The sequence below is a fragment of the Perna viridis genome, chromosome 1 (genome assembly GCF_037379345.1).
Source record: "Perna viridis isolate PV_CMFRI_1.1 ecotype Kerala chromosome 1, ASM3737934v1, whole genome shotgun sequence".
Lineage (NCBI taxonomy): Eukaryota > Metazoa > Mollusca > Bivalvia > Mytilida > Mytilidae > Perna > Perna viridis.
The window spans coordinates 66,321-78,369 of record NC_142445.1 but is presented as its reverse complement, the minus strand read 5'-3'; the positions used below and the strand labels follow the sequence as shown (position 1 = coordinate 78,369).

General features: G+C 33.7%; 1 long non-coding RNA gene across 1 annotated transcript; it reads left to right on the top strand.

Annotated features, from left to right (window-relative positions):
- Positions 1-1,255: 1,255 nt before the first annotated feature.
- Positions 1,256-11,810, top strand: LOC148626737 (uncharacterized). The gene is made up of 5 exons (XR_015921829.1): positions 1,256-1,430; positions 3,406-3,545; positions 4,129-4,245; positions 10,972-11,162; positions 11,670-11,810. It is a non-coding gene; the product is annotated as an uncharacterized LOC148626737 (long non-coding RNA).
- The last annotated feature ends 239 nt before the right edge of the window (positions 11,811-12,049 follow it).

Sequence of the window (12,049 nt, the reverse complement as noted above, 5' to 3'; positions counted from 1 at the left end):
AGAAAGATGTAAATTTGATCGTGAGCTTAAAAGTTCAAGTAATGTCAAATGATTATATGTTTGTAATTCTTTAATGGCTAAAATTTATTTTCACTTGCATCACAGACTAAGTGGTGGATCCAGGGTGTGCAGAGTGTTTGCAACCCCATTTTAATGGAAAATTATTTTCATTTGAAAAATTGGCAAGAAATGGCAAAAAAATGCCTCATCACCCCACATTTTCTGATGAATCCTGGCTGGCATCGCTCCGTATGAAAAGCGGACCATTATGGCAAGCCAAAGTGGACAACAATGAGTATTTGCAAATATTTAAAAATGATTTTTTTAAAATTACAAATTCATTTTCGAATATTACAAATTCATTTTCGAATATTACAAATTCATTTTCGAATATTACAAATTAAATTTCTAATATCCCAAAACACTTTTTGATATTAAAAATTCCCTTTTTAATATAAAAAAATCAATTGAATTTCTAATATTTAAAAACGATTTTTTAATACTAGAAATTGATTTTCTAATATTAGAAAATGGGTTTGTTGTATTCAATTACGATTAAAAAATTATATACATAAAAAAATGATTGAATTTCTAATATAAAAACGTAATCAAATGCACCAACGCCACAGCGGCAATTAAAAGAACGCAACCCTCGGTCAAAGACCAGATATGGAAAGCAGATATACACAAGAAAGAAACCAAAGCAACTAAAATCATACATACAAAGTAACAGAAGCAAATGAGCAACTCGGACTCCACTAAAAACTGGGAGCATGGACAAGGTGCACCGGTAGGGTAAGCGTCCCCTGCTTTTGTAGAAATAACCCTGTTCCAGAAGCCTATTTGTTAGAGTTCTAACACAATACAAACAATCTGCGTAGTTTCAGAAAGCTCTGGCATAACGGATGAGTTGTGATATGAACACTAAATACGTAAGCGCCGAAGGAATGTTGCCACAGATGAATGGAAAATAGACAATTCTGAATGAAAAGTCATTACGTTTGTCGTAAAGTTTGGTCAATAGTTTTCCTTTACCATCGATTTCTAAGTGTAGGTCAAGATATGAGTCTGACTTCACAGCGTCTGTAGTATCCTTTATCTCAAAGTCTTTTGGGTAGATGCGATGTATCAAATCCCCGAAATTAGGATTGTTTATAGATAATACGTCATAAACGGGAACTGAGATTGAAGGATCTAGAACTTAATGGTGCTTCGTTTATTGTACATTTATTTAGGCTTTAAGTTATATTTAGGCCGTTTAAGTGCGTTTTTAGGATAATGTTTTTTGTGGTTTTGAGATATTAAATGAACACGTGTTAAATCACATGATACAGAAATGGTAGATTTCATTTTGATTTGACAAGAAGCATCCATGAACTCCCCTGCAAGAACTCACGAAACTGTAAACAAAAGATGTATATGCTTAGCAAGTAAGTTTCCAGATTCATAATCTACGAATGTATTATTTTTTTTATTTGTTGAATGGTCCTTGGATGTGTTTTCGACGGGTAAGTGCAATCAGACACGTAAATAAGATGCGCCATGTGATGTGGAACCCCGTATTACCGAAAACCTGTCTATTTCCCGAAAACCAAGTGTATATATTTGACAACCTCAATAACATACGTTTTTGTGATATTGTTGATTCCTACGTTATTTAAATATACATGTAAATAAGTTTTTGGATACAAAATTGTTGTTTATGCATATTACAACACTTTCCAAGTACCCAGGAAAGTATACATGTAATAATCAACATCAGGACACATATTTTAAATCTCTACAAAGTTTTTTTTTCTCCACTGGCTACAATATGATTCAATAGCTCATAAATCCATAGAAATATCTATTTCGTAAACATTGTTTATCATGATTGTTTGGATTCTTGTTGGGACCTTAGTCTTTGTATCCTTATACCCTGCAACATACTTATTGTGCTTGTTCCAAGTCAGGAACCTGTAGTCCAGTGGTTGTTTTTTATGTTCATTGTTATTTCTTTTTTTTATAGATAAGATCGATTTTCTTCTTTTTTAAATAGTTTCACTTTATTTATTTCGGGGCATTTAAAACTTGTTTAATGGCATGAGTTTTACCTAACATTGTATCATTGACGACCGTGTGGTGATTTGTTGCATGTCTTCTGGAGGAGGACTGTCTCATTGGCAATCATACCACATCTCCTGTTTTTATATTTATTTAAGTATATTCAAGGATTCGAGATTCTAGTGACAATCAAAAGAATGTAATCCAAGGACAAATATCAGACATGGAAAACAGACAAACATAACAAAGAATATAAATAACCAAAATAATACATACAAAGTTACAAAAGTAAATGAGCAACTCACTCCTTAAAAAAACTGGAAGCATGGACCAGGTGCACCGGTCATCAGCCTCTGATTTTGTAGAAGACCTGCCGAGTTTCTCATAAAAAATCAACTCCGGGATAGACAAAATAGGCTGTTACTGTTCACTGAATTACCAAATTTGCCAAGTAAGTACTCATCTGCTACATTAAGTTGTGAGTTTATCATTAGTATACTGACATGTTATCATTGACTATAATTTGGTGGAATATTTATTATAAAAGAATTGTGTATAAAGGGATGAAATATTCATCTGATCTATTATTACGTCTCATTAAAGGTGATAATACTGATAAACTAAGCAAAATTATTTTTCTGTATATAGAAAAGTTTCCATGATTAATATCACGAAATTCTTCTCTTTTACAGATTTGAGGTCAATATGAAATATAAAGAATACATAATTTTTTATCAGTTATATAAAGCATTATTAGAAATAAAGGTGTTACTCAGTGCAATCGGGAGTAATTGGAAGTAAAACACAATGACCTCCTTAGTAGTTAAATGGATTCTTTATTAGAGGTCTCAGATATTAAGGAAAATCTAAAGTTGAGATGAGACCTTCACATGAGGGTGTAGGGGTCTGGTTGTACATAATACATGATGATAATAAATAATACAGGCGCACAGCAGCTCATTTAATACTGACTGGTTACATCATAATACCTTCATTCCAAAAATAAGATGCACATAATCATAATAAATTTGCAGAAAGTCTAGGTAATACCCATCTTGTTCAAAATGGCTTCTGTACTGCTTGACGTGTAATAGTGCAGTGACAAGAAATTGGAGGGAAAAGTACAGGTGATAAAGGAATTTCAATATACGGCAATTCAGGTAAATCTACCTGGTAAAGGTGGCCACTAGTTTCTTTTGGTATATTGCTAACATAGATTTGTGTCTACTTTTTATTATATTTGTTTTTAGTAAGTTTGTTTCACCCAAAATCATACTTTGTCTTCACTTTACCTTACTTTCTAACAATATCCTTTAATGTCTTCACATCAAAGGATCTCAGACTGCATATTGTAATTTTCAGTATAAAGAATTGCTGAAGTCAAACTGTAACCAAGGAAGGATGAGGAATTTTACAATGACAAGTAAAGGGAAAGGCAGAGACAAATCACGGAAGTTATTTGCATAATGTGGCATTAGAGGGCAGCGGTACATGTTATTACTGTAAGTGGTATGGAACATTGAAAGACTGGTAAAATTATTCAGAATCACCTAACAATAGAAAAGTTGTTTCAAGGTCAAATAACTTCCATAAAACTAATTAAGTTTTTGATGTTTGAAAGATGTTTCATTAGCTATGAACTGTAATGTGAATGACAGTTGATGATAACATCATAAACACGCTATATGGAATAAATGTAAATATATCTAAGTTGAAGAAAATACATAAAGTTATATTGGATAAGATGTCAACAGTTATAAATACTTGACTGTCAAAAGCAATGATAGAAAAGGCTTGTTCTTACAGTTTGATAAATAATTCTTTTTTGTCAACTTTGATCAAAGTTTTCTTGGTTGAACCATGATTTGGTTATAATATCTTTCTGTCTTTACACCATGAGTTTTTTGGTTCTGTTACGTAAATATCAGAACAACAGAAAATAATTATTTGATATAAGAAAATTTGATCTGAAGTCACAAGTATATGTCAAGGGAGGTAATACTGATAACATTAATGATATCATATTTCATTTGTATCTTTTATACTGGAGTATGTATTCTAAATATTATTTCATTTCTTTTTCAGACTTTATAATACATATTATGTGTAATAAAAACTTAGATTAGAACTGTGGTTCGTACAAGTTATGAATCCTGGGAGTAAACCTTAGTTTTTAGCACAAACTGTGGTTTAAAAGTCAAGGTATGTATTTGGAGGATAGGCTTTAGTTTTTAGTGATTGTAGTAAGAATTAGTTCCAAGGTTAAATGTTAAATTAAAAATGTAGTTAGTTAATTTAATGACATCATGATTTTCAAACAGATTTGAAATGACAGCAATATAGATTTTGGATGTAAACAACGTGTTAAGTAAGCTGTAAGGAATGCTTGTAAATACCTGTATACAAAATGTTGAAGACAAAATATCATAAAGCAGTGATATCATATAAATAACAAGACAGTGAAACCTTTGATGAATAGATTTGCTTTACATAAGGGTTATAAAAAGGTCTAAAATACTGTCACAAGAGATTACAGTTCATTAAGTAGTGATTTTCTCCATTGTTATTTTTGCAGTATTTTGTCAACTTTATCGGAAGTGTTTTGTAATCATGTAAACAATTGACCTTCTATGAGAACAGCATTCTGTTCATACTGTTAGCATGTTATTAAAACCACGGCAGTTGTAAATTATTGTAAATATGTTTGTGCCAATTAATATTATTGTTATTATGGATTTTGTTTATCTCCCATTCTAAGCCTACACTGTGAGTTTTCCGCTACCAATTAAAAAAGGTCACCATTTGTTAAATACAGACTTGATCCTTGGGAATTTGTACGGCGACTGACCGCGAGGGTCATCTGTTGCTTTAACCGAATAACCCTAGGATCATGTACCAATTTACCAATCAGATGAATGCATGTACATGATCACGCATGTATCATGCATGCACATCAGAGATAAATCGATCTTACACTCATGACCCATAGAAATCCAATACAGTTATTTATAGATTGACCAATCTATTATGACATGTAATTTTACGGACAAAAAATTCTTTTATTTTCCTATAAATGTTCTTTCCGTGAGAGACCATATTTATATTGCTGGTTGTTCCAATTTTAAACATGAACATCATTCATGTAGTCAGTTCGTACATACATGTAGTCAGTTCATATATATATATATATATATATATATATATATATATAATGAAGCATGAACGATGCTGTCCTAAACAACTGTGCAACATTTCAAAAGAATTCATTAAGATACTCACTCAATTTTTCACCCAGATACAAGCGACAAAAAGGGGGGATATCATAACGTTACAACTGGCATTGAAAAATCAGAATTCCGATATAAAGGTAATTCAGGTCTGTCTATAAGTAGATTGGTGCATAGGATAACAATAACATGTTTCCCAGAGCACAGCAAGCATTATAATTTGGAAATGTTTACATGGTGCATTCCTAGTTTGCAGGAAAGCATCAGTTACAGTATGGGATAAAGGTTAACTCAGTTACGGGTTAAAGGCAAATTAAGGCAGATCATTGACGACTGTCACATTCATACTCATAGTATTATTGTGAGTAAATGAACACTAGTCACTTTTTTTTCACAATTCTTGAAGGAGTGAGACATTGTTTGTTTGTTGGGGTTTAACGTCCGAGCAGCAATATTTCAGCTTTATTCAGACGATGAACATGAAATTGATGATAAAATGAACATGAACTGATGATGATGAAATGAAAAAAGGATGGGACACAAGGACAATGGGGTCGACAAATTTTGATTGCCACTGAAAATAGGGAGAGGTGGGTAGGGTCGGGCAGTTAAGCCTCCTGTGGTGGAGCCCTATGGTTTCTACCCGGGGAGAATACCACAGTAGGGTTCTTTAACGTGCGAGGAACGTGGCATTTTTCCCAACACGGTGCACCACTATGGTTTGCGGTCAGGTTATCCGTATTATAGCCTGACAACCCCAGCATGTAACACGCCAGGGGTACCCCATTACACCACCTGGGGCACACATCCCAGTTGCTCTGTGAACAGGGGCTAGGGTTCTGAGCACTATTTAGTCGACTTTTACGACGAGCTTAGCGCTGCTGCAGGCCTATTCTTTTAACACCCGGACCTGCACGGGGAAGGAGTGAGACAGGGGGTGCTTTTTGTCAGTCTTGTTGTATTTGTCTTTATTAACGATTTATTGTATGATACTGAATGTTCTAATTCTTATACCGGTGTCATATGATATTTTGACCCCCGCGAAATATTGACCCCGGGGTTAATATATCATATGATATCTTAACTGCGGGATCAATATATCGTATGAATTATTGATCCCCAGGATAATTTTGACCCCCCTGTAGGGGGTAAATTTATCACAGACCAGCAGTTAGTATAGCACAACAGGAGGTTAAAATATGACAGGGGGGTTAATTTATTGCAACAGGGGGGAGAGGTAAAGTATCGCAGGAGGGGGTAAATTTTACGCAGGAGGGGGTTTAAATGTCATAAAAAGTAAGGGTAATTTATCGAAGCAAGGAGGTTAAATATCGCAGCATGGGGCTGAATTGTCAGAACAGGGGGGTTAATTTATCGCAGTAGCGGATTAAAATGTCATTACAAAGGGGAGGGGATGATCATTTATCGCAGGAGAGGTTAAAATACAACAATAGAGGGTTAAAATATCATAACAGGGGGTTAATTTAACGCAGCAGGGGGTTTAATTCATCGTAGCATGGGGGTTTAAATAACGCAGTGGGGGCGCTAAAATATCATAGCAGGGGATTAATTTATCGCAGCAGGGGGTTAATTTATCGCGACAGGGAGGTTAAAATATATGACTGTTTTGTTTTGTTTTTTTTTTTAAAGACCTGCATTTTCTGATGATATAACTGACTCAATATTATGATACACCAATATTACAATGCATTTTCTGTTTTTCTTAGATGTTACAGATTATTTCAAATGCAAATACATAGCTTTGCTAAGTGCAGCATGATAGAACTGCAACATGTTGCACTTAGGACTAGTGTGGGCACAAAATTTGTTTTTAACAAGCTTCAACATGTAGGAACTGATTCAAAAAAAGATTAAGACAACATATTTGAAGTTTTTACACACTGTTCCTAAATAGATGGTAGAGGGCAAGATATTTGTGGTAGGTCCTTGCCCCACCAATTTTGGAAATAAAGGGCTAAAAAGGGAGAAAATTGGTGTTATCATTAGAATTGATAGGAAAGTTTATTGTTGATTGATTTTTGATTCAGATGTCAGTCAGTTACTTTTGAAATTCTGTTAATTTTTTTTTACAGGATAGGCTTATCATTAACCGATTTGGAATCAAAGGGGTACAAAATAGGGCCACACACCCCCCAAAAAATTAACTTTTTTAGATTACCTCGCCAAAGGCCAAGTAAGCTATTGCCATCACTTGGGGTCCGTTGTCGTCGTTCATCGTCGACGTTAACAATTATACAAAACTATTCTCCTCTGAAAACTACTTGTCTAATTAAAACCAAACCTGGTATGAATGTTCCTTGGGGATATCTTGCATAGAACTAATGAGTGGATTTATTATTTTTTGAAAAAAAAAAACATGACAGCCGTTACAAAAATAAAACATAAGAGTCAGACAGTAGTTTTTAGCATGTATCTCCAAAACCATTAGGTTTAGCTAAATTCTGACTTAGGTAAGAGTGTTCAGCATGATGAGATCTATCTATGGTCAATTTTTTGTTGTAATCCTTTAGGCCTTGTTAGATTTATTGCCTTTGTGCAACGAATTTTGCATTTTTAAATGTTATTTCTTTCAAAAATCTTTTCCTTTGACACTACTTGACAATTGAAACCAAACCTTGTATGAATGTTCCTTGGGGATATCTTGCATAGAACTAATGAGTGGATTTTTTATTTGTTGAAAAAAAAAACATGACAGCCGTTACAAAAATAAAACATAAGAGTCAGACAGTAGTTTTTAGCATGTATCTCCAAAACCATTAGGTTTAGCTAAATTCTGACTTAGGTAAGAGTGTTCAGCATGATGAGATCTATCTATGGTCAAATTTTTGTTGTAATCCTTTAGGCCTTGTTAGATTTATTGCCCTTGTGCAACGAATTTTGCATTTTTAAATGTTACTTCTTTCAAAAATCTTTTCCTTTGACACTACTTGACAATTGAAACCAAACCTTGTATGAATGTTCCTTGGGGTATCTTGCATAGAACTGATGTTGGGATTTTTGATTCGTCGAGAAACATGGCGCCGTTACTAAAAATAGAATATAGGAGGCAGACAGTAGTTCTTCGTATATATCTCCAAAACCGTCAGGTTTAGTCAAATTCTTTCAAAAGCTGAAATGAACCTTATTATTAGGACTACAAGTCTTCAAGGATAAAGTTGTAAGACGATTCCTTGTAAGAGTTATTGCCCTTAAAAGGAGAAAATGACTTTTTAAAACTGTTTTCGGTCAATATCGTGAAAACTGTGAGAGATTAAAAAGAAATTCTATTGTTGAAATGATCCTGATGATAAGTCCTACCAAGGACTTCTTGAGTCAAAATGGTTGGACAATTTCCTGTTAAATTTATTGCCTTTGAAAGTCAAAACTCAACAAGGTGAGCGATTAAGGCTCCTGGGAGCCTCATGTATATTTTGAAATATATTTTTCTTTCATTCTTTATGAAAATCCCTGGCTGTGTTCAGATATCTCAGGCCATTTTCAAGTTATAGAGGGTCAATGTGCCACACCGAAAAAAAAGTTTTTAAATTTTTAATAATTGACTTTTTTATTGGATTCCAGATGAAAAGTTCCGCCTGGGTTTTTTTAATTTTGGATATATCTCTTAGTTTTTTGAACTATAAGGGCTGCCCCTCCGCAAAGAAATCAACTGTTTTACTTTGTTCAAATTTTGATTGTTCTTTCATTTTCAATCAGATTTCAGATATCTCTTACATTGTTCAAATAAGGGCCAAAGGGGACCACGCCTCCAACAAAAAACAATCATTTACACATTTTTAAATTTCAAATTTAAAAGAAAATTTAATATTATTTTCCTCTTGAAAATTCAGATATGGAGATATCACTTAAATTTCTATGAATTTTAAGGGGTCAAGGGACCATGCCCCATAAGATTTTTGCAAATATGTAAAACAATAGCTGGGTTAAGCTCAAGTCTGGCAGGGAGTAAAATATTTCTGCATGATGGGATGGACTTTTGCCGAATAAGTAGTGCACAAATGGTCCCCAAGATAATTCCAATAACTTGACAGTAAACAGTTTCGCCATAGCGTATGAAAACAATGTCTTACAGGAATGCGAGTGCTGTAAGCATTTCAAAAGAAGTACTTTTCATGCATTTCGTTAATAAACAAGATCTAAAAGTATTGGAACAAATACATTTATGAGATTATTTGGAAGTGCAGTGTCTAAAGTTGAAAAATAAAAACTTTGAAAAATTGTTTACGACACACACGACGATGGACACCAAGTGATAGCAATAGCTATTAAGGTCTTTTAGGACAGGTTAGCTAAATATGTCCACTTCTCAGTAACAGGTCTAAGATTTTTTTTTCAACTTTCTTTACATGTTTTATTTCTAACATCTATTTGCATTCTGTGGTGAGACAGTTAACTTGGGTATAAGTGAATAGTTGTACAAAAAGATTTATACCATAAAATGATGGCTATGGGTGAAGCTAGGGTCATGACTTGAACCATTTGAAAAAATAAAACAAAAATGGGCATGCAGAGAGCATTTTCCTGGTGTTTCAAATGTCTTGCACAAAAATTAATAGATCTATATCAGACTTTTTGTATCGCGCTGGAACTCTAACAAATAGGCTTTTGGAACAGGGTTATGTTGCTACAAGATTGACGTCATCACTACAGAAGTTTTATGGTCGTCATCATGAACTTGTGGAACGTTATGGTGTATCCATCAGCACCATGAAAACTGATTTATTCAACGTGTCATAGTTTTCCTTTCCTAGTTTGTCTACCCCGGACTTTTTATGAGGAACTTGGTGGGTGTTTCTAGAAAAGCAGAGGACGCTTACACTACTGGCACACCTGGTCCATGCTTCTAGTTCGAGTTACTCATTTGCCTTTGTTACTTTGTATGCATGATTTTAGTTACTTCATGTTTTCTGTTGTGTATGTCTGTTTTTCATGTCTTGTCGTTGCCCCTGGATTACATTATTTTGATTACCGCTATAACCTTGGTTCCCTTAATTATTCTGTGCATAAGACCTTTAAACCGAAAGAGTATGTTCCATTATTTATGGCCACAGAAAAGAGTCTTATCCAATAAAGATTTGAAGCACCAGGCATGTATATATATCATTGTCCGTTTGAAAACAAAACAATATAAAACTAAGTGTAAACAAAATTGACATGCCAAACTTTATTTCTGTATCCACCTGATATGAACTCTTTCGTTTTCAGTGCATTATTTTCTCAAAATCTGATAATAAATTTAGTTAAAACCATCTAAAAAAGTGAGACGAGACGACCCTATGTCTGGCTTTCTTAAGTAACCATTATGTTCATTTTGTAAGATACCATTAAACCGGATCAGTTTAGCAAATTCATTTTTCCTTGAACTCTGGCAATACTTCTTTTTCTTTTGATGCTTAATAAAAATAATGAAACCCCGTTTTAAACCAAATTGCTAACTATGACAGACATCATGAGCTCTTGAAATGTTAAAATCTGGTGTGTCTCATTATATTGTGTTATTTATTACTACACTGTTTTACTTGTTTCATGCCTAACAGGTAGTAAACTATGGACCATTATGGCATTTGCTATTGTATAATCCTAGTAAAAAGTTTGATCCCCTTGATTTCTTGAAAACACAATCAAACAACTTAATCTCATATAGCCCAATTATTGCACCTAGCAAGGAACTGTATGCTTTCAGGTGCAGTAGGTGACGTAGCATAAAGAATAATATATAGGACTTGAAAACGTACACATGTCCCAGCTTTCGCTGAAATAGACGATGAAGAGGATGGTGTTGCTGATGACCCTGCTACCTAAAGCCCAAACAATATAAATGACTTTGCCACCTCCAATACCACAGACAGTGCAGAGGCAGACCCTGTAAAGGAGGTTGTATTTATTTTAAGAAAGCAAATGAACTTAAACTTGCCATGTATCTTAATATTCAATAGCTACAAATCAGTACATTTTGTGAATATTCAGAAAAAAAAATGAATGGACAAAGGAAATATGTGAAAACAACAAATTTATATCTTATGATCTATAGGTCTTCTATCAATATTGATACTAAAAGTTTAGAAATATCAGCCAATATTATCTTAAAAACCTCTAAGTATCTCTTCTAATCTCCCAAGTCTAAATGCCACATGTACCTCTGGATTATCAAATGACATATTTCTCAATATTAGTGAATGAATGGTATAAATTGTGTATGAACAAGTATGAACTTTATCATTGTATTAAAATGCATTTGATAGAAATTTTACCCAGAACATAATTTAAATCTATCCTTTCTTGATGAACTTTGCATTTTTCATTTTCTACTAGAGTATATTTGTATGTATTCTGAATAATTTGGAAAACTACTTAACCTCAATATATTTTTTATTATTTTAGGCTGTAGTAGGTGGACTGATTATCCAACCCTCTAAAGGAGTTGATGATGAAAAAGATGAGAATGAATCAGAATGTAGTGATGTGGAGGATGATGCGGATACTAAAATGAATGAAGACGAACTTGACAAACTTTTGTTTTTTATTCTAGAGAATAAAGAAAATAAAAAAATCAACAAAAAATCTTTTTCTTAATTCTCACAAAAAAATGGTGTTTTTCAAAGTCTTTAAAAGTGAAACAAAAAAAGTGTCAGGAGAGTGCTAGAATGCATGATTTGGCTTCATTTACCCCAGAGCTTCTGACTTAAGAGGCCCCCAGACCCCTGGCCGTCCACATTTGTCGGTCCACTTGAAAGTTTTCGGTCCAGTCATTTTTTTTTAAC